Source organism: Amborella trichopoda, chromosome 7 (assembly GCF_054954075.1).
Source record: "Amborella trichopoda isolate Santa Cruz 75 chromosome 7, AtrichopodaSantaCruz75HAP2 v2.0, whole genome shotgun sequence".
NCBI lineage: Eukaryota > Viridiplantae > Streptophyta > Magnoliopsida > Amborellales > Amborellaceae > Amborella > Amborella trichopoda.
Window position 1 is genome coordinate 17862402 of NC_142342.1, and position 24836 is coordinate 17887237.

At 40.1% G+C, this 24836-nt stretch overlaps 1 long non-coding RNA gene across 1 annotated transcript; it reads left to right on the forward strand.

Moving 5' to 3' along the window:
* The first annotated feature begins 924 nt into the window (after positions 1-924).
* Positions 925-21623, forward strand: LOC148781294 (uncharacterized). The gene is made up of 2 exons (XR_016059431.1): positions 925-3551; positions 3669-21623. It is a non-coding gene; the product is annotated as an uncharacterized LOC148781294 (long non-coding RNA).
* Positions 21624-24836: the final 3213 nt, after the last annotated feature.

Sequence of the window (24836 nt, forward strand, 5' to 3'; positions counted from 1 at the left end):
CTACCTCATGTTAATCTGCTTTTTGCATCTTGCTAAAATGCGTCACATCTTCAAAAGAAAAACAAATTTCTTCTCAATTATTTACCCACAAAATTTAAAATTTTTCAAGTAAATCTTTTTGGGAGAAAAAATGAAATGGGTATGTGAAATTTGATATAAGTTACAAGCAGAATAGGATTCATACAAGTAAAATATCAAACTTTGAGAAATATATTTATTTCTTGGCAGTATTTAATATTTATTTTTGGAACTTCAATACTTCTAAAATATGACAGGAGTACATTAGAAAATTTTGTTCGGATTTATGATAGGGTGGTCAACCATTGATACATTTTTCTACTTAGACAATTGATTAAGAAGTTTAAGGAGAAGAGAAAAGGCTTCCTCATTGTCTTTATTGATTTAGAGAGCATAAAATAAAGTACCTAGAGAGATGATTTAATTGGTGCTGCAAAATAAATGGGTCTCAAAGGGGATATATTGACATGATTAGGGATATGTACAGGAGAGCATTAAGTAATACAAGGGAAATTAATTGAGTGACAAGTGATTTTTTAGTGACAATGGGCCTACATAAGTGGTTAGCATTAAACACATATCTCTTTACTTTGGTTAAGAACGAATTAACTAGATATCTACATGATGAGAACCTGTAGCCTATGTTATTGGTAGATGACATAGTTGTGATTGGCACGACTAGAGATGGCAAATATGTAGAGTTGGAGCTTTGGAGCTAGCAAAAATCTTCTCTAGGGGGAATTTGGCCAATTTCTAGAACTATATGCCATAAAAGATGAACTATTTAATATTTTATTATTATTTATTTAATTTAAAAATTCTATCATAATATATAACATCATGAGTTAAAATAGTTAAAAATGGGGATTTTCACCAGTTTTTCGAGTTGTAGGCCATAGAAAAAATATTAAAAGTTAGGGCCCATCCAGTGCATTGTTGTACCCCATGTTCACCAATTTCTCTCTCTAACTTGACCTCTGACCCACCCTTGAAGCCTCCCTCTTCTTTCCTATGTTCTCACGCAAAACATTCATTTGCAAGTTCCCCTCTTCTCTCTGTGTTCCTCTCTGTAACCTGCCACTTTACCTTTGGGTTTCACTATTTGCCCTCTCCACCTTCTCCACTGGCTAACTAGCAAGCTTCCTTGAACTGATTGGGGATGGTTTAGAGAGAGATGCTCGCTTATATGATTGGAGAGATATGGCCGCTTATTGGATAAGAGAGATATGCTCGCTTATGGAATGGTATATAGAAGACAAGTAGCACACTGCATCATTCATAGGCTTGAGAGCTTAATTCTGCCCCCTATGTCATTTTCTCTGCATTGAGTTCTTCTATTGCATTATGTGTTTTATTCTCTATACTTCTTATATTCTCATCTTTTTTCATTTGTTCTGTAATTTATGATTTGGATCTCCATAAATTCTGATGTTTTTCATTTGTAAAATTTGCAGTATTATAATTCTCAATGCTTTAAATTTGAATATGGTTAGTTCTCATTCCTATTCTTCAGTTGATCCATGCCCAAAGTTCAGCTTTTGATGAACTCGAAATCTGAACCAGGAGACATGGGAACACATCAGCTTTGAATTAGGTTCTTTGTCTCTCTTATGCAGCTGATCTGAGAAAAATAAGAAATATTAGTCCTCATTTGATTTTGGTTATTCTCTCTCTTATCAGCGATTTGATCAAAGTAATCAAGTACCAGGTTTCATTTACTTTGGTTTCTTCTCTCTCCTCCCTTCATTTAAACAATTTAGCTTTCATGGCCTTTTTAGCTCTTTAAATAAAAAAATTCATCCTTGTTCTCTCTATGTTTCTCTCTCTAACCCACCCTCTGCTCTCGCCCATATCACTCTTTCTATCCGCAAACGTCTCTCTTCTCTGTGTTTCTCTCTCTATTCGAATCTCTGTACTTAGCCCTTGAAGCCTCCCTCTTCTCTCTTTGCTTCTCTCTCTATCCTACCACTTCACAGTTAGGATACCGATCCTTGTCCTCACCGTGCGTGTTTTCTCTCTATCCCGACCTGCACTATCACCCAAATTACTCTTTCTATCGCCAAACCTCCTTGTTGTCCATCTCTCTCTCTCTCTCTATCCCGACCTCTGTACTCAACCCATGAAGCCTCCCTCTTCTCTCCGTGTTTTTCTTTCTAACTTGCCACTCCACAGTGGGAGAGAACTTTTTTTCTCAAAAAGCTTCTACTTTGAAGCACCCTGTATCGCTCATAGTGTTGAGAGTTCAATTGGCTTCTTCAATCCTCTAGAGAGAGAGAGGGAGTGTGTAGAAGATAAAAAGCCATCTGCAGCATTCCCAGGGTTGAGAGCTCTATTCTTCTCCCACGATCTCTGCATCGTGGTTCTTTTGTTACATTATGTGAGTATTTCTCAGCTTTTATCTCACCACGGAGCTTTTTCTACATGTTCTATTGAGTTTCAGTTGCTTCTCCGAATGATGATTTGGTTCCCCATTAATTGTGATATTTTGCTTTAACGCTGCAGCTACTATGGTGTTATGATTATGGATTGTTGTTATCTTATTCTTGTGCCTTGAATCAATCTCTTGTTTTTTACTGTTTCATAGGCATATTTAGTGGACACCCTTCATGAGCTTTACATCAATACGCATGGTGAAGATGCTCAATAAGACGAGTGTCTATTGAAAGGGCTATGAAGTAACCATCCTAAAATATTGATCTTGTGTTGGATTTAGAACTGCCGCCATATTTTAAATGGAGTTCTATTTGATTGGCTCCATCTTTTTCGGGATCTTTGGGTTAGCCATATTTTCATAACTCTGTTAAATTTATTTGGTCGCTTGATGTGAATAACCTGGTGGCTGTAAACTGTGTTTTGGTTCTCCATTTTATAGTGTTTGAATTGCGCGACTAGGATAGTACTTGTGTTTACATTCACTTAAAGGACTATGCTTAGTTGCCCAGTGTTATACGTGATGAATGAATGGTGATACTTTTGGTGATACATGCCCTCTGAATGGATCCATAAAACATGGAAAGAGTGAGGCATGCTTAGTATAATTTGTTATGGAAATCTCTGGATATGGATGATTCAGACCGCCAAGATCAAGTTATGACTTCTTAGGGACCCAACTTCGATTCTTACGCAAACCTTATTTCTTTAAGTTCCATGTCAACTCTCAAAAGTAACACCAATTCATACTAGTTTAGGGATCCATCTTTTAAGAATTCTAAAACCAAAAAAACTAACGTGGAGAGTTTGATGTTTTTTCTATGAAAGTTAGGGCTTCCAATGACTTTCATACTAGTTTAGGGATCTTTCTTTGTTTGTTTGTGCTAATGAAATTTTTTTTTTTTAGTTTTCTCTAATTCTTTACTTTCTTCACTAGCTCCTAGAGAATTACATGCATCATGGAATATGTTTTTGATATTAGTTGACCTATGGAGATGGTCCATCATGTGAATGGAAACATTGCTGTGTTTGTTGATGGGTTGATCCGTTACAGGGTTTCTATTCTGTAGTGGATGCAATGTTGGGTCATTTTTCTCCTCAATGTAAGTTCTTTCGTAACAATAATGACTAGCATGACAGGTTGTCACATTGCTCCTTGCTTTTTCCTTACCAAGTAGCAATCAATATAGAATGAATGATGATATGATAGATGATTTCAGAACAATGTTAACGGATTCTGATCAAAATGAGTGCATAAGTAATGGAATGGAAGATGATTTGGCAATCCTAACAGCTGATCACGAAGGTGCTATAAATATTGAACCACAAGAGGGCATGTTGTTTGAGTCTGAATTCGCTGTGAGGATCTTTGATAATGATTATGTACGACAAAAGGGTTTCGACATCCGTTGCTATGGTAAACATATTTCCAAGGATGACGAGTGCAAGCAAAGTTATCGTGTAAAAAATATGAAAGTAGTGAGAGACCACGCCCAATTGCAAGGATGGGTTGCAAGCCAATGATATATACAAAGAAAGTGATATCAGGGAAGTAGATGATTGGAAAATTTTCTTAGGACCATAATCATCCGATGCTTTCCCCGAGAGACGCAAGATTGCTTCAATATCATAGGCATGTCTCTGATGTAGCGAGAAACTTATTGAAAAGACTTGATGATGCAAGAATACGAACCTCAATTATTGTGTCGGTTTTGAGAGCAAAGGTCGGGGGATTATACCGTTACCACCCCTAGATCAGGGTAAATTTAACGGAGGCAATCCATCTGCATTACGAGCGATCCAAACGAAACTTGTATCCTCCTCTTTCACGTCAACTATTCACCATGTGAGAAACATTACTAACACTCACCATTTTTACTTAGCACTGAGCTTTTCCTTTGTATTTCAGTTTGAAGGTTTACTTCTTAGTGGAGATGTGAGCTCATGTTACAACTATATTTCACAAATTAAAAATGGATACTGAAGCCATCTAGCTATTTTGCTACTCTGCTATACGGCCCCATGACCCCAAGCATTCATTTCAATTCATGGCTTCTCTATCTCCTAACTTTCTCTCTCTACCACACTGCTTCATTCCCCATAATAGGTTGAGGGGAAATACCGTAGTTCCTCTCTATTCTCCTCCATGGCCCACTGGCAAGGCCAATGTGAGAGGAGGGTTGCTCTTCAATTGCTAGTTCCTACTTGCACTGGATTTAGTATCATGTGAGTACTTGCCATTTTACTTTCTCCTTGTTCTCTTATGCAAGTTCTAGTGAGCTGTTTTGGGTGGTGGGTTTTTTGTAGAATTTGGGATCTTTCCTTTTTTGGGTTGTTTGTTGAACTATATGCTGCATTTGTTCATATTTTTTAGTTTCTTTCCTGCCGATACAATGGATTTGTTCCATAGTGATTAAATAACATTTGTTTTCTCAAAAAAGAGATACAGTGGATTTGTTCATATTTGGTAGGTTTTTTTCCTGTTTTGGTTTGTGGCATTTATTGAAGTTGGTTCTTACAGTTTGCTATTGGGTGGTTGCTGTTCCTCTTACTGGTTCTGTTATCTGCATTGTTTGCAGGCTGGTACACCATACAGCCCTATGTTTTTTCTCTTCAAACCTTTTATGTAGTTCATTTTTCCTCCCTCCCTCCAAGCCAAGCCTCTGGTACTCTTTTCTGTTCTCCCATTCTCTTTCTTGAAGCCTCTCTCTCACTCCTTCCTTCCTTTCTCTTCGTCCACACTCACTCTCTGTGTCCATCAAGGTGAAGATGGCATTAAAAACATATGCACGTGCATTACCAAGATTTTGGCTTCTCTTAGCAGGGTTTTCTCCGCCATGGTATACTAAGATTCTTTCTAGGTTTTATTGGCAGCCATGGCGGATTGGATTTTTTAGTGCTCTATAAATCTTTGAAGGTCCAAAGAGCAAAAACACAATATCTTCCTTGAAATAAGCACAATGTTGTATCCATCAATTTTTGGTAAATGAGGAGTAAAATTTGTATTGCAGAAATCATTAGTTAGAGGCTCGGAGCTACAGAGAGAGAAAACAATTTGTTAACTAAAAGATTGTTTGAAATATGGAATGGTTGGTAGAAATATAGTGGTTGTTAGAGAGGGAAGAACGGTACATAGAAGAGAAAATCTATTAGTGGGAGAATTTGATTGATCTTCCCTCACAAGATGTCACGACACCGCCCTCGACCACCATACCTTACATGGCGACGGGCGATCGAGCGCGGGTTCGTGATTCAATGTAACGTTTGTCACTCAAGTGGGAATGGACTCAGCGCCTTTATATTTGGAATCGAACAAACCATGGAAGAGAGCTAAAGCGATAAGCTTAACTGGCAAAAGCATAAGGAACAAACTCCACAAACCAAACTTCATAATATAACAATCTTCCAAAATATTACATTAAGTTCGGAGCATCTAGGCCCAATATGACACATATCCACCAAGAACAAAACAAAACTAGGGCTAAACAACCCAGACATAAACAAGGTATAAGCACCTTTTTCAAGAACACTATCTTTTTCTTCTAGCTGCCAAACACGAACTTCCAGCCTTGTACCTATCGCTATCAATCTACAAGGAGAGGAGAAATAATGGGATGAGCTATACAGCCCAGTAAGCCGGTCTAGTGTTATGCATATGTGTTGGTTCTATCCATATGAGACAACAGTACAATTTATCAATATAGAGTCATAATTTAGCATGATTGCATATCAAGTCAAGACAACGAATATGGACATTGCATTTAAATGGCAGTCAACACTAAATCAGTGCGATCAGAACCTTCAGTTAGTGAAATCATAAATCATTCCACCATTATAATGATGAATATTCCTTATAAAGAAATTCAATCACTACCCACGCACTCCCTAAATCACCTACTCCCGCAGTAGAGGCCCTATCCATCAAGCTAATCCAATCCCATTATTTAAGACTACCATCACATAGGAGGGAGGGTAATGACAAGCGGGGTATCCACTTTGTAATACCCTGAACACACTCACACAGCCCCCAACGCGCATTGGGGCTTCGATAGGCCCTTACCTTGCAAAACATCAATCACATATCATTTAATAAAGCTAGGGAGCGACCCTTTATCCTCTTCCTTAACTCGTTCCTATCATTATGCAGGTTAGGGGATATGCCGACATCTCTTTCCTTACTACCTATGAGTGCCCCATCGTGTAGCAGGAAATATCATAGTATCTTCGACTACCGGTGAGTGTCCCATAGCGTAGTGGCCAATATTCTCATCAATGTCTTGGTGAACCTAGATCTTGCTACCGATGGGCTCGGGTCCCACCGCGTAGTGGCCAATATTCCCATCAATAAGTCCAATATCTGCTACCAAAGGACTTGGGTCCCAATGCGTAGTGGTCAATACTCTCATCAATATAACATCACAGTATCCACTACCGGTGAGTGTCCTACCATGTAGTGGTCGATAACAATAGAAGAAGTGGCCATTTATCACATCATCATAACAGTATCCACTACCAGTGAGTGCCCTACCACGTAGTGGTCAATAATAATATAAGCATGGGCCATTCCTTGTCTCATAACAGATGGATCATATTTTATCATAATGGCATAGCATTTAGCAAAAGACATGCATTTCATAAGCTATCACAGGGCATTTACACATAAGCTTTCTCAGTAGCATTAGGCATTCATTGTTAATTCATTTCATCATTATCGCTCTTGTGGCCCCTTTTTCTCAAAAAGTGCAGTTTACATGGCATCATTCACATATCTTCATGGAATTCTCATGGACTTTATCATATGGCATTCGCATTCATCATATATCAAGATAACTTAGCGTCGCATGGTCATACAATGATGTAGAGACATGCCCCTCTTAGCGAGGGCGTAGCTCCCGATGTAGGGGAGTTTAAGGATGCCTTCAACATGAAACCTAGAGCTAATACATATTTATTTATAAAAACAGTGATTTGAAGCTATTTGGGTGCCATTTGATGGGCCAATAGCTCAGTACAACAGTGTGCAGTGACGTGTTCTCGCATTTCTTATCATAGCTCAAAATCCGTGGGGAGTCTCAAACATTTCAAAACATGCAACTTTAAATACATTCATAAATCTTTCCAATGGCGGTAATTTCAAGGTTTTTGGATACAATTAGCTAGGTCAAAAGCATTGTCCAAAGAGGGCCACAGTGGCTGGAAATAGCAGCGACTGTGAACGGTATCATGCTTCAACATTTAGGGCCATATCGTTTTATCCATGAAAAATATTATCATGACCAAAGAAGTAACTTGGAGTATACACACATGTATTTCATTTGGGACCGATTTGGTCCTATTTGGACGCCATTTGATCATCGAACATATAGTTGCAAAAATATTCACAGTTCTGGAAATTCACATTCTCAAGTAAATATATTTTTAAAGAACACTTAATGTTTCTTAGCCAAGCTACACTTTGGGCATGGAACCTTATTCGTGTTAAGGAGTCTAATAGTGAGCGTTTTCATGAGTTTCCATAAATAAAAAGATCAAACATATGGTAGACACAGTCATGATATTGCGAAGCACAAACTGAAACTTCAACCTCATGTTAACCCATTCATTCTTCACATTGTCCTTTATATCATCTAATCCATTTCAACATTTTTTCAACACTCATGGATGCAAAAAACTAAACCCACATACCTTGACTTCTCACGGTATCACCAATCCTCACTCATGGCCTTCACAGGCCTTCCTTGGCCTCACTAGTGGGCTGTCTTGAAAGGGGCAGTAGTGAACTTCAAGAGAGAGGGAAAAGCTGAGAAAAATGGGGGAGACCCGTGTTGCTCAAGGCTTAAAAGAAGAGGGTGGTTGGAAAACACTATGGATGACACAATCACTCATTGCTCTGATACGTATGGAGCGGCTCTAACATGTACAGAGGTTGTACGTTTGACTAAAACACTCCCGACACTACACTATCGAATTTCCAACCGCCGCTGCTCCGACTAGTGCTGCTCTCTCTTCTCTTCCAACCGGTGCTACTCTCTCTTCTCTTCCAACCGGCGCTGCTCCAACTGGTGCTGCTCCAATCGGCGCTGCTCTCTCTTCTCTTCCAACCAGCGCTGCTCCAACTAGTGCACGACAATGCCTCAGGCGGCAATACTCCACACGCCTTTCGCGGGTGGCAAAAATCTTTACACCTTATCGCTGGACATTACATCTTTCTTTTCCCCCCTTTAAAGGGATTTTGTCCCCAAAATCATATTAACATTAGCTAAAAAGGTGGGGGTATTTCTCCCTAATCTCCTCCTCGTATTCCCAAGTCGATTCTTCCCTTGAATGATATTGCAATTGTACTCGGACAAGAGGAATTTGTATGTTGCATAACACTTCTACTCTTATGTCCAATATTCCAATTGTTTGATCAACATAGGTCAAATCTTCCCTGAGCGAGATTGATTTATACTCCAAGACATGGGACGAGTCAGGTTGATATTTCCTTAGCAGTGTTATATGGAAGACATTATGGACGCTGGTTAGTTCAGGTTGTAGGGCAAGTTGATAAGCCACGTTTCCAATTCTTTCTAGGACTTCAAAAGGTCTAATGAATCGTGGGCTCAATTTCTCCTTTTTACCAAATCTTGTAACACCCTTGGTTGGGGATATCTTCAGGTTGACTCGATGCCCCACTTCAAACTCGAGGTTTCTCCCGGGATTATCGGCGTAGCTCTTTTGCCAACTTTGGGCTATCTTGAGCTACTCTCTAATCAAGGCAATCTTCTCGAAAGTTATCTGAACCATTTCGGGCCCTAATAATCTCCTTTCGCCCACCTCATCCCAATAGACGGGTGACCTACACTTGCTTCCATACAGGGCCTCATAAGGTGCCATCTGAATACTGACTTGGAAGTTGTTGTTGTAGATGAGGGGTAGATGGTCTTCCCAGCTTCCCTTAAAGTCAGTGACACACGCCCTTAACATGTCCTTCAAGATCTAGATGGTTCTCTCTGACTATCCATCTGTTTGGGGGTGAAAGACAGCACTAAATGTAAGTCCCAATGCTAGCTACATACTTGCCCAGAATCTGGAGGTGAATCTAGTGTCTCTATCTGACACGATGCTAATGGGCACTTCGTGCAATCTCACAATATCTCTGATGTATAACTGGGCCAGTTTATCTAGAGTATAGGTCGTGCGAACCAGTAAGAAGTGAGAAGCCTTAATTAATCTGTCCACTACGACCCAGATACTATCATGCCCTGCACTTGATCTCGGTAATCCATAAACAATGTTCGTGATGATGTGTTCCCATTTCCATTCTGGTATGGGTACGGGTTGTAATAGTCATGTAGGTCTCTGATGTTCTGCCTTCACTTGTAGGCATGTCAAACACTTAACGACAAACTGTGCCAAATCTCGCTTCATGTTGTTCCACAATAAGGTCTTTTTCAAGTCTTGGTACATCTTTGTACTCCTTGGGTGTACCGTGTAGCGGGAGTGGTGTTCTTCCTCTAGGACAACCCTTTTTATCTTCTCATCATTAGGAACACACACTCGGCCTCTAAACTTTAACAAGTCATCACTGTTCATGAAGAAATCTCCTTTTCCTTCCATTTTGATTTCTTCAAGGATTTTTGTCAACTTGGGATCTCCTTTTTGGGCCGCTCGAATTTACTGAAGCAGTTGGGGTTCCATTCTTAGGCATGACAACATTCCTTCCCCCTCGCTACGGGGCTGAGATGGTTGCCACTTCACCACATCTTCTAACAACTTCATTTCTCGAACCATCAAATGTGCCACAGAGACCACAACTTTTCTACTTAAAGCGTCGACTACTACATTAGTCTTGCCCGGTTGGTAATAAATTGTACAGTAATAATCATTCAATAAGTCCATCCATCTTCTTTGCCTCATGTTTAGCTCTTTCTGGGAAAACAGGTACTTGAGACTCTTGTGGTCCTTGAAAACCTTAAATTGGGCCCCATAGAGGTAGTGTCTCCAGATTTTTAACGCGAACACTACTGCCGCGAGCTCCAAGTCATGAGTGGGATAGTTTTGTTCATGCGGCTTTAGCTGTCTGGAGGCATAAGCAATAACTTTATCTCTATGCATAAATACACATCTAAGCCCTTTATGGGATGCATCGGTATAAACCACAAAGTCTTCATTTCCTTCCGGCAAGACTAATATTGGGGTTGTGACTAGCCTCTTAAATTCCTGGAAACTCCTCTCACATTCCTCTGACCAGACAAATTTTGCATTCTTCTGGTTTAGCCGAGTTAGGGGGAGCACTATATTTGAGAATCCTTCTACAAAGCGCCTATAGTACCCTGTCAGCCCCAAAAAGCTACGAACCTCGGTCGCATTTGTTGGCCTTTCTCACTTAAGTACAACCTCGATCTCAGAGGGGTCGGCCGTGATTCCATCCTTAGAAATAATGCGCCCAAGGAAGGCCACACTGGGGAGCCAAAACCCGCTCTTGCTCAACTTAGCATACAATATTTCTGACTTCAAAGTTTGCAAGACTATCCTTAGATGCTGCTCATGCAGTTTCTGACTCTTCGAATATATCAAGATATCATCGATAAACACCACTACAAATTCATCTAGGAAGGGTTTAAACACCCTATTCATCAAATCCATAAACACAGGGGGGGCATTGGTTAACCTGAACGACATCACAAGAAACACATAGTGATCGTATCGAGTTATGAAAGTGGTCTTTGGAATGTCTCCCTTCTTGACCCGTAATTGGTGATAACCTGATCTGAGGTCTTCGAAAACACTTGGGCTCCTTGGAGTTGATCAAAGGGGTCGTCAATCTTAAGCAGAGGGTACTTATTTTTCACCGTCACTTGGTTCAACTGCCTATAGTCAATACATAATCTCAAGGACCTATCCTTTTTCTTCACAAACAGGACCGGTGCACCACTGGGCGACACACTAGGTCAGATAAATCCCTTATTCAATAATTCCTGCAACTTCTCTTTTAACTCTTTCAATTCAGCAGAAGCCATTCTATATGGGGCTTTAGAAATGAGAGTAAGGCCAAGTACTACCTCTATCTCGAACTCAATTTCTTTTTTTGAAGGAGGGGATGGAAATTCTTCTGGGAACACCTCAGGGTATTCTTTTACTACTGGGATCCCTTCTAATTGGATCTGAACATCCTGATTATCCACCATATACACCAGATATCCTACACATCTCTTAGCCAAGAGGTGAGAGGCCCAGAGGGCATAGATAAAGTGTAAAGGAGAAGTATCCTTAATGCCCTCAAGGCGTACTTCTATTTGATCCGGATGTTTAAAGGTTACCGTCTTTTCATGGCAGTCGACGGTGGCATGGTGTGTAAACAACCAATTCATGCCTAAAATTACATCAAAGTCTTGAATATCTAGGTGGATCACGTCTACTGATAGGTCACACCCATCAATTGTAATCTTACATTGTTTATATCATTTATCAGTTTCCATAGAGTCTCCCATCGGTGTACATACTATTAAAGTATAATTCAGACATGCAGTTGCAGCATTCATGTAACGAGCAAAATGGGGTGCAACAAATGAATAAGAGGATCCGGGGTCAATTAAGACTTTAGCATTAATATCACAAATTGAAAGCATACCTCTGATCACCAAGGTGGATGCTTTAGCCTCTTGTTCAGTGAGCGCGAACACTCGTCCTTGGGTCTTTGAGCGATCCTCGGTCTTCATCATTGGGCAGTCCTTCCCCCAGTGGCCAGACTTGCTGCATTTCAGACATACATTCTTCTTTCGGTAGCATTCCGCAGCAGTGTGGTTGCTTCTCCCACAATAAGTACAAATCGGGCATCGGTCGTTGCCTATAATGCCCGGAAGGCTCCTCAAAATTCTTGGGTTAAGTGGGTATGGTCTCCCTCTAGCGTTTCTCCCAGAAGACTGCCAGGGTTTCTTCCCAAACTTTCCTGACGGCACTGCCTTCCTCTTTTCTTCCTCCCTTACCCTGCAATCCTCGCAGTCTTTTTCCATCTTTAGAGCATGGTCTACTTTATATTGGCGGACATCACCCTACTCCTGATATCTGGTCGCAAGCCCCTTTCAAATTTAGCCGCCTTTCGCGCCTCGATATTTATGATGTGGGGCGCATACCTAGAGAGTTCTGCGAATTGAGCGACGTATTGTTCAACAGTCATGCCCCCTTGTTGGAGTTCGATGAATTCTACTTCCTTCCTTACTTTGACTAAATCGGGGAAGTACTTCACGTCAAATGTTGTCAAGAAGTTTTTCCAGGTGACCTCAGTTCCTGTCTCCCTCCAAGCCTGCTTTACCGAGTCCCACCAGCATTCTGCTTCACCTTCCAGCATAAAGGCCCCAAGCCTAACGTTTTGCTCATCTGAGCAGTGTAACACCTCTAAGATCTTCTCTATCTGTTTCTTTCACCTCTCAGCCTTCTCCATTCCTCCATGACCCAAAAAGGTTGGGGGTGCCATTCTCCCAAACTTCTCCATGAGGCTACTGTCATTCTGCTCTGGTGTACGGGTAGACTAGGTTGGCATTGATTCCTTCATCATTTGGGTCATTGGCCCTAGAGCCTTGTAAAACTCGTCGAGTGCCTCAGTGTTTTTATTACGAGAAATCACGTTGTGGTTACGAGCTCTCGACATCCTTTAACCTAGTCGCAAGAGCACCCAGTCACTTGCCTGTCCCAAAACTAATCTAAGAATTCTCCTAAACTTCCTAGGCCAAGAATCCTTTCCTGGCTGCTCTGATACCACATCTGTCAAGACTTCGCCCCCGACCACCGTACCTTACTCGGCGACGGGCCATCGAGGGCAGGTTTGTGATTCAATGTAACATTTGTCACTCAGGTGGGAATGGACTCAACGCCTTTAAATTCTGAAATCATACAAACCATGGAAGAGAGCTAAAGCGACAAGCTTAACTAGCAGAAGAGTAAGGAACACACTCCGCACATCAAAATTCATAATATAAAAATCTTTCAAAATATTACATTCAGTTTGGGGCATCTAGGCCCAATATTACACATATCCACCAAGAACAAAACAAAATGAGGGCCAAACAGCCCAGACATAAACAAGGTCTAAGCACCTTCTTCAAGAACACTGTCTTTGTCTTTCAGCTGCCAAACACGAACTTCCAGCCCTGTACCTACTGCTATCAATCTACAAGGAGAGGACAAATAATGGGATGACCTATACAGCCCAGTAAGCCGGTCTAGTATTATGCATCTGTGGTAGTTCTATCCATATGTGACAATAGTACAATTTATCAATATAGAGTCATAATTTAGCATAATTGCAAATCAAGTCAAGACAACGAATATGGACATTGCATTTAAATGACAGTCTTCACTAAATCAGTGGGATCAGAACCTTTAGTTAGTAAAATCATAAATCATTCCATCATTATACTGCTAAACTTTCCTTGGAAAGAAATTCAGTCATTACCCACACACTCCCTAAATCACCTACTCCCACAGTAGAGGCCCTATCCATCAAGCTAAGTCGATCCCATTGCTTAAGACCTCTGCATCACACAGGAGGGAGGGTAATGACAAGCGGGGTATCTACTTCGTAATACCCTCAGCACACTCACAAGCACGCATTGGGGTTTCGATAGGCCCTTACCTTGTAACTCATCAATCACATATCAATTCATAAATCTAAAGTGTGACCATTTATCCTCTCCCATAACCCGTTCCTATCATCATGGAGGTTAGGGGATATTTCGACATCTCTTTCCTTACTACCTATGAGTGTCCCATCACGTAGTAGGCAATATCATTGTATCATCCACTATCGGTGAGTGTCCCACTTTGTAGTGGTCAATATTCTCATCAATGTCTCGGTGAACCTAGCTCTCGCTACCGATGGGCTTGGGTCCCACCTCGTAGCCGCCAATGTTCCCATCAATAAGTCCAATATCCGCTACCAAAGGGCTCGGGTCCCAATGCATAGTGGTCAACACTCTCATCAATATAACAACATAGTATCCACTACCGGTGAGTGTCCCACCACGTAGTTGTCGATAACAATATAAGCAGTGGCCTTTCATCACATCCTCATAACAGTATCCACTACAAGTGAGTGTCCCACCGCCTAGTGGTCAATAATAATATAAGCAGTGGCCATTCATTGTCTCATAATAGATGGATCATATTTCATCATAACGTCATAGCATTTAGCAAAAGCCATGCATTCATAAGCTATCACAGGGCATTTACACATAAGCTTTCTCAGTAGCATTAGGCATTCATTGTTAATTCATTTCATCATTATCGCACTTGCGGCCCCTTTTTCTCAGAAAGTACAGTTTACATGGCATCATTCACATATCTTCATGGCATTCTCATGGACTTTATCATATGGCATTCGCATTCATCATATATCAAGATAACTTAGCGTCGCATGGTCATACAATGATGTAGAGACATGCCCCTCTTAGCGAGGGCGTAGCTCCCGATGTAGGGGAGTTTCAGGATGCCTTCCAATTCTTATTGGAAGGGCTCTGCTTGGCACTTAACTTGAAATGACTTTCAAGTTGGGAACCGATAGGTTTTACATCGTTCATACTGAGCCTTTCGAGCACTTTCTCAATTTATCTTTATTGTGACAACCATAGCTTCCCAGCCTTCCTTTCATGAGCGATATTTATGCCCAAGATTTGTTGAGCATGTCCTAAGTCCTTCATGGCAAAGGCATTGCTCAACTCTTCTTTCAACCTGTCAATCTATCTAATATCCTAACCAACAATTGGCATGTTATCAATATACAATAAAAGAATTATGAAGTTATCGTCAAAAAACTTCTTTACGAGTACACAATAGTCTGAAGTTGTCCTCTTGTACCCATGACTCCCCATGAAGGAGTCAAACTTCTCGTACCACTGCCTTGGGGTCTGTTTCAGCTTGTATCGACTCTTTTCCAACCTGAGAATTGTGTGCTCCTTTCCTTTTACCTCGAACAACACTTCTTGCCCTTTTCTATGACAAGAGATCCCTTTGTAAGCTACCATTATCCTTCACCGAACATTGAGTGGTACCCTTCATCATCTAAACACTCTCCTGAGATGAGGTTCAGATGGATACCTTGGACGCGTGAGATGTCTATTAGTACAAGATTTATTGCAACATCTGTCTTAATGTGTACATCTCCCTTACCCACAATCTTTGAGGTACCACTGTTCCCCATCTTTACAGAGCCAAAATCTCCCACTCTGTAAGAAGCAAAGTAGCGTCTTTGTGGAGTAACATGAAATGATGCTATGATATCCACAACCCAATTCGAGTTGCATGAACTTGCATCACCTCAGTTTTTGACCATACTAACATCTACAGTCACTGCAGTGATTTACCTGCCATCATCCTTGGCATTGTCCTCATTTCGCTATTTCTTGAGCTTTCGACAATATTTCTTGAAGTGCCCTTTCTTTTCCACAATGATAACATGTGACCCCATTTATCGACTTATGTTTATGCTCCGATCCGTGCCAAACTCTAGGATGAGATCTACTCAAATTTTAGCAAAATTTGATTTAAATTTGTGAAAGATAAAGAAAGTGGGGTTGCTAGAATTACGGGCCCAAGTATGACACATATCTATTTGTATATGATTCTTTCTTGGATTCACTGACAGTGCCAACTTCCAGATCTTTGTATTTGCATTAAAAACTCTTTGAAAACTTTACAAATCATGAATAACAGAAAATCCAAGAGATAAAACTAAATTAAAGATTAAATCTTGCTAAACTTAAATAAAGAAAGGGTACTTACCTCTGGAACTCAGAATCTAGAGTTTCAGGCTTGGATCAAGCCGCTCTTCAGATTTGCGCCACCATCTTCTTTTGGATTCTTATGCTTATTGCAACTGGTAGATCTAAAGTTCTTTAACCTAGATCTAAGCTTCTTAAGGCAGGGGGAAAAGCTGGGGAAATTTGGTAGGGTCTACGTAAGCTTTTTTAGGGTTTTTTGAGGGTTTAGAAGTGATTTCCTTAGTTTTCTATGGTTTTTGGGAGATCCTAAGATTAAATCTGAATTTTTAGATTTACTGAGATTTTTGGGTATTTTTTGGGATTTTTCCTAATTTTGTAGAAACTTTCTAAGGGTTTTTCCTATTTTCGGGTATATTGGGCTCTTTTCTTAATTTCAAAAATTTCTTAAGTGATTTTTTATCTATCTTTTACAATTCTGGAGGGGGTATTTATATGATTCAGTTGGTGAATTTTCTTAAGTTGTTTGGATTTTTTTGAAAATGTTTGGGTTTATCTTGAATTTTTGGCTTTATCTCATTAAAAATTGTGTTTTACGGCATCAATAGGCTAGATTGCGCCCATTACAGACTTTAGCAACCCGCACGACATTCCTCATTTCGGGTGGGTCATCATGGACCCATTAAGTAGGAACTGAAATGTAATTTTTTTTGGGTAACCGTAGGTCTGATTTGGTTGATTCTTGGACCGTTGGTAAGCTCTTGGAGTCTACTTCGATTTGGGATAGGTTGTAGGTAGCTTTGGGACTATTATATTGGGTCTATGTTTCCTATTGTCTAATAGAGTTTTTGTGGTCATTTGGATTCAAAATTTTGATTTTTAGGAGTTCCCTTTGCCAGAATTTCGAGGGGGGATATACATTTGCCCCTTTTTGGAATTCACTTGGGGTACAGGGTGAATGAAAAAGAAGTAGACATGTAGGAAAAAGTTTTCCAAGGGACATTCTTTTGAATAAACAGTACCTTTTGGGTAGGCAGTACATCGATAGATGCTTTTGATCTTTAAGATATCAAACTGACACTGCTATTCTTGAGTCATCGCGGTTGAGACGTATTCGACAATCAGGATCTAAAAGGACTGTCAACATGAACCGTGCTATCTTTGAGCTGATAACACTCCAAGTTATAGTCACCCCAATACCACCTAAGTGTTGTTAGTGTAGTCATCTTTGACTTTAAACTTTTTTCTTGTTGTCTGGTTCTCCAATCGAATGAGAGTTTGATTTAGAAGAAATGACGGGATGATGAATTCTTAGCTAATTGAACTTCTTGGTTCACCTTCGATTCTGATTCTTGCAGTCTATAGGTTCAGGCTTTTTGGTTTGGGAACCTATGGGTTGGTTGTTGTTTTTCCTAAGGGTTTGCAAGCATGACAATCTAGGATTTTGTGGTAGCAGAAACATCATCTCCAAGCCTCCATGAAATTCCTTAGTTATTTAAAACATTTTAGCAATTTTGAAGATAGAACTTTAAAATCAGAAACAGAGTTCCAGGCTACTTTTTAATCAAAGAAATTAAGGCTTTTGAAAATTCATGAAACACATTGAAGAAACTTTGAAGATAGATGAGAAATTTTGAAAACAGGTTTGGAACGCGGTTTAAGATTGTGCTATCATGGACCCCTCTAAGCAATTTTACGTGATGCAGCGATGGATATTTTTTTACCAGCCCCGATTCTTTTGCGTCGCATGGGTTTGACGTTGATTGAGATTGGGTACCTGATCTTTTTATTGTCTTACAGGTTAGACGTAATATTGTCTTGGCTCTTTTACGTCGCAAGAGTGTAGACAATTCATTTAAAACTGGTAAATTCTGTGGTATTTTTAAAACTTTATAATGACACTATTCCGTAGAACCCCTGAACCATAGACCATCATAGTTTATAGGTCCCTGTCCCATCGTCTAGGATTCTGTAGAACCCCCATTTTTGGTAGAAAATCAACCAAAAAAAGTAAAACATCTCGTTTTGCCCCAAATTTTGGCAGGTCACAACTTAAGAGCTTGAATACCATCCTGGAATCAGAAATTTCTAATTCTGGTCAAAATTTATAGGGGCAACACAACCTATGCCGCCCAACCCTCATACCCCCTTTTGACCTAGAAATGGATTTTTGGAACTTTTTGAACCTTCCTAACTAACCCCGACCAGGTTTAGTGAACCTGGCCTGGGCAGTAGTAGTTGTGCTGCCCAAGCCTTTGACCACGATAATAGTAGTCCCGGCTGGGCAATGTTTTTATTATGGGTGGTAGCCAATTTCAATCAGATTTTAATCTTTAAAAATAGATTTTGAGGGTAATTTTAGGGGTTGGACCATCTTAAGCTTAATGCCGAAAAAACACCTTGAGTCTTTGAGAACTGAGAGAATAACAATGAGAGTAGACACCCTAGATCTAGGCAAAGCCTCTAACAAACTTTAGCCATTAGACCTGCAAACTTGAGATTAAGAAAAACTATTCAATCAAACTGAGGCATGCTCAGTATTGAAAAGAGATATGGAGGATCCACGTCAGATATTACAGTCACGGTCCTGATACAGGTGAGGCCTCGAAGCCTCGGGTTTAGCGGGCTAACTAGCACGGCTAGATATTCTTTCATCCTATTTTGTTTTACTTTACATTTCATTTAGTATATCGTGCTTTGGATAAAAGCTGGCTCTGCCATTGATCTAAGAGCAGATCTGCTCATTTTTTGAATAGATTTGACCTTTGATTAGAATTCAATTAACCCTCATGGTCGAGGCCTGATTTTCTCTCGCATGGGGGTGAGAGGAAACCCTTACTTAAACAACTGCGGAGGGTCTACACTTGCCACATGTATTTATGCGTGCATGCGTAATCTCTTTGATGCAGATAGGAACCAACAATGAGAAATATTTTTTGACTAAGAATGCATTCGGACTCCTACCTCGTCGTTTGTGGGTTTGGGGATACTTCCTGACAATTGCCCTCTTAAAACAGTTACGAAGCCCTCCGGCCGTCTGCCAGTTCGGTTTGGATATGAACTTTCCTCAAGCTTTAACACATCATCGCTTCTTTGTTTATCTAGAAATTTGAAATAGGGGCTCAAGTACTCCTTTATAATGGTTCACATGAGCAGGGGTTGACTGGAGAAGAAAATATGTGGGGGAAGGTAACAACAACGATTCTCATATCCATGCAAATGCTATGAAACTTGGCAGTCAGGGCAACTAAAGAGTCAGAACTCTCTCAACTACCGACTCAGGAAGACTCGTCCCGAGTGAGGGAGAGTATATGTGCCTCTTGCAGCTCGACTCGACTGTACAGAGAGGAAGTTAGAGTGGCGATCTGAGCATTAAAAATCTCAAGATTGCTCTGAGAGGTATCGAATTAAGTGTATGGTGGATGACGGGATAGTATCGGCATAAGAAGGAGAATGAGTAAAAATGAAGGGAAGAATGGAACTGTGAGAAGTTTAGGGGGGGAAGAACAGGGCCGCGGGTTGCTATGGTCACGGTCGAAGCAGAGAGGCGCAAGAAGAAAGAATGACGGTGCCGTAGGTTTTTTGGGTTCACATTCGAAGCAGAGGGGCGCTAGAAGAAAGAATGACGGTGCTGAATTCACGGACCAAACAGAGAGAAACAAGAAAGGATAACAGGGCCGTTGGTCTACAGGGGCTCCTGATTGCCAGGAGGAAGAGAAGCTCGCAATGAGAGATGGAACCACAATTTCTACGGCTCTGGCACTTAATGCACACTGAGAATGAGAGAGAAACGGGACCGTAGGTGCCGTGGCTTCGTTTAAACTAAATGGGGAAAGAGCACTCAACATGCAACCTTGAGATTAAGAAAAAAATTCAACCAAGCTTAGGGTTGGTTAGTATTGAAGAGAAACATGGAGGATCCACAACGGAAATTACAGCCGCGGTCCAGATGGGGATGAGGCCTCAAAGCCTCAGGTTTACTAGGCCAGGTATTCCTTCATCCTCTTTTCCTTTACTTTCAATGAATTTTGTTAGATCTAGGAATTTATTCGCATTTCAGTTAGTATTTTGTGCTTTGGATCAAAGTTAGCTCTGCCACTGATCTAAGAGCAAATCTGCACTTTTTTTTTTTTTTAAACAAATCTTACCTTAGATTAGAATTTGATTGACCTCCACTCTCTATCACTTTTAATAACAAGTTTGCGGTTCAGATATGAGTGATCTTCATTCGGAAATCACTCTGATTTTCATCGTGAGCAACAAGTGACATTTTTACTGAGATTTTCCCGACTACTTTACGTCGTAAGGGTTGGACATCTTTTGACTTGAGTTTTTCTACTCGTGTCATCTTGGAGTTTGTGACTCTGAAGGTGAGTTGACAAAAAAGTGTCTAGGAACCTTTTGATGTGTCGATTACAAATGGAGGATTTGATTTGACTGCTCTGGGTGTCTTCAAATTTTGGTTTCACTCTTTTTTGATTGTCAAATATTTGATTCTTCATTTTTTTGAATTTTTTGGATCATGAGATAAATTTTCCCCTGCCCTCGTTTTTCTGGGTAGTCCTTTTGTTTTTTTTTTTTTTTTTTTGTTTTTCCCCTTTTTCTCTCTTTTCGTGACTTATTTTTCCATTTTAAGATTGTATCATGATTATTTATCATGCTGAATTCATGTTCTGCTTTGTTTTGGAGAATTCTGAGCATGTTTGCGATTTCTTTCCATGTTGTGAAAGTATGATTTTGCATATGAAAATTTCTGCAGGGTGGCCCCAATCATGTGATGTAGTGAAGCATAAACTTAGTTTAGGATTCATTTTCAGGACGATTTTACCAATTTTACCACATAATTGCCCCAGGACAACTTGTCTTGGGAGAACATGAAAAATAATCAATTGCTCCTATTTCAAGGTTAGAGTAAATGTCTCCCTAAGATGATTCTGGGAGAGCATTTTCTTCAGTTTTTCTTCTTCTCTATTTTTCAGTATGATTTGTCATCTACCCTAAGATATCAAGTCTTGAGTAAATCACAAAACCTATTTATATTTTGAACCAGGTTAGAGACCTTCACGAATATCACTTGATTTCCTTTTTTCTTGTGACTTTGGGTTCTGCCTCTTTTCTTCTTTTCCAAGATGAATACAGGCGGTAACTAGAGAAGCTTCAATTGGAGCATACCGAGATGATTTGTCAGTTTGCGTTGATGACTTCGACCTTGGAGTAGCTGGTGGTGACCAGACACGAGCAACTCTGAGCTAAAGGATACTTTTGAGATTGCTAGTCCCTGCTCATCTTGCGGCTTCTAGAGGCAGCGGCAAGTGTATATAGTACACTCTAGGGCGAATGAGCAAGAGGCCACAAGTGACTTCTATACAGACTGGAGAGATGGGGATTGAGTCCCTACTTCGCATCTACTATGCATATTTTTCTTTCTTGTTCATGATGTACGAAAGACATTTGGATATATACTTTTTCTTGGTTTCCATCCATGCATGGTTGTAACCTTCTTTTTTTTTTTTTTTTTTTAACATCCCTAAGAATTCTTGGGATCAAGATCTCTCTTCTTTTTTTTTTGTTTTTTTTTTGAGATCATCATTTTTTATTTTTTTTAGAGCCTAAGGGAACTAGGGGCTTTATTTTAATTTATTTTTCTTTTTTGGGATCCCTAGGCGGACTTGGGATATATATATATATATATATATATATATATATATATATATATACATATATATATATATATCTATTCAGGAGTAGGATTTCTTGAGGTACATAGCATTAATAGGATCCTTCAAATCCTGTCCTTCAAGGTTTATGAGTTTATAGGTATCACTTGGATGAGTATGGATCACGACATATGATCCTTCCCAATTAGGCTTGAATTCTCCTAATGGGTGAGGATTCACAATCGAATGGAAGATTTTTTTCAGGACTAGATCCCCAACTCTGAATTCTCTTGATATCACCTTCTTCTGGTATGCTCCCTCGATTTTGTGATGGTAGAAGATCATTTTCTTAGCTGCTTAGAGTCGTATCTCGTTTAATGTTTCAAGACTGGCAAGTCGGGTTTTCCACCTGTTGCTTGTAGTCTGTTTCCTTTTGAGCAAGTATCCTAAGAGAGAACTATCTCCACCTCAATTGGAAGTATTGCCTCCATGCCATAGACAAATGAGTAGGGAGGCATCCCCGAGGATGTTTTCTCAGTGGTTCTATAGGCTTAGAGTGTAGCTTATAGCTTTTTGTGCTAATCCTTGCCTCCTTCTACAATTCGATTGATAATCTTCAAGAGAGTCTTGTTAGTTGCTTCTTCTTGACCGTTTCCTTAAGGATAATATGGTGAAGAGATTTTCTGCTCTATTCGAATTTTTGCTACTTTTTCATTTTGAAGTTGGTCCCATTGTTAATGACGATCACATAGGGGACTCCAAATCTATTGATGATGTTGTTGGTAATAAACTGAGCCCATAGGTTGTCATTCTATCTTTGTGAATGATGCGTCTCAACCCACTTGGTGAAATATTCAGTAGAAGTGAGAATAAATTTGTGCCCATTAGTAGCTCTGGACGTTATCATTTCGATTTAGGGCCCAAATAGAGAATAGCTAGACTAGAGGTGTTTAATTGAGCTGCATGGAAGTAGCGTGAACGAGGTCTCCATGAATTTGGCTTAGGACATCTCTTCACATATTTCCAACAATTTTCAGCCAGGGTAGTCAAGTAGTATCCTTGTCTTTTGACCTTTAGAGCTAGGAGTGCTGCCCCTTTGTGTCGTCCTTCATCGTGTAGTTATTTGAGCACAATATCGATTTCTGATTAATCAATATATCTTAAGTGATTCCTTCAAAATATTTATTATAGAGGCTTTTGTCTTTGATCAAGAAGTTGATTGAGAATCTTCTTAGGGCGTCCCTTTCTCTCTTTGAGGCTCCTTCAAGATACTTCCATCTTTTAGGAGGACTGATACGTCATGATACCAGGGCTTGGCTTTGACAATCTAGTCGGCCCTGAGGTGAATACTTCTTCCCCTTCTAGATCTTGATTATCATTTTCGACTCTATCTAGGAGGAGAAGGATCACTTTTGTGTCTGATGTAGAATGGTTGGGCACTCATTTGGGGAGGAATGTCCACCATTGATGCTAGAGTGGCTAGGTATTGACAAACCAGTTGTTTTCCCTTGTCACATGTTGAAAGGTTAGTCCTTTGAAGCATTTTGATAGCTTCTCAACTGAGTCTTAGTAGGGTTGGAGCTTTTTGTCTCTAACCTTCTATTCCCCATTGGTTTGATTTATTACAAGAAGAGAATCATCGATGACCCTCATTTGCTCAATTAGGAGTTCATCGACATTCTCGAGACCAGCTATTAAGGCTTCATATTCTGCAATGCTATTGATACAGGGAAAATTAAGCCTTAGAGCTGTTGGAAACATTATTTTCTCTGCAGAGCATAGGATGACTCTGACACCAGTGCCATATTCATTCCTATCCCCTTCAAAGTATAAATCCCAAGTGGGATCTTCAATGACAAAGAGGTCCTCATCGGGGAAATCTATTTTGATGGGTACGCAATCATGTAAGGAAAGTATGGCTAAATGATCAACAATTGCTTGCTGCTTAACTGATTTTTGAGTGACATATTCGATGTCAATTTCACTTAGGAGCATCCTCCACTTGGCTAGTCACCCATTGAGATTAGGTCTCTCTAATAGGTACTTGAGTAGATCCATCTTGGATATGAGCATGATAGTATGACATAACACATAATGCCTCAACTTTTGAGTTACCCACCCCAAGGTTAGACAATGTTTTTCCATATCAGAGTATCGCGTTTCATAATCGACCATTATCTTACTGATGTAATAAATGATCTTCTCTTTTCCTTGATCATTGTACTGCCCTAGCATCGCCCTCGTTGTCTTGTCTATAATAGCAAGGTAAAGGAATAGGGGTTTGTTGGGATTAGGTGGACTCAAGATCAATGGGTTAGAGAGGTACTCCCTTAGACAGTCAAAGTCTTGTTGACATGCTTCGTCCTAGATATATGGGTTGTCCCTCTTTAGCAGGTGATTAAATGGAGAAACTTTCTCAGCCAACTGGGAGATGAACCTCCGGATAGCTTGGATCCTTCCTTGAGACCAATGTATTTGCCATATATTTTTTGGAGGTGGCATTTCTGAGATAGTCCGAATTATCATTGGGTGTACTTCTATGACTCTTTGGATCACAATGAAGCCGAACAACTTGCCAGACGCGACATTGAAGGCACACTTTTGAGGATTTAGTTTTAGCATGTGCTCTTGAAGGTGGTCAAATTTTATCTTTAAATTGGTGAGGTGGGCATCCCTAGTTTTGGATTTGACTAGGATGTCGTCCACATAGTCTTCCATGATGTCTTGCATCAAGTCATGAAATATAGTGGTCATGGCCCTCTGATAGGTTGCCCCAGTATTTTTTAGACCGGAAGGCATGATCCTATAGCAGTATGTTCCCCATTGCATGATGAATGAAGTCTTCTTTCGCCATGAGAATCTGATTGCAACCAAAGAAACTATCCATGAAGGATAGCATCTAGTGTCCTACAGTGCTTTTAACTAGAGCATATATGTTTGAGAGAGGAAAGTCATCCTTAGGTCAGGCTTTGTTTAGATCCGTCTAGTCAACACATACTCTTATTCTTCCATCTTTCTTAGGTATTACCATTATATT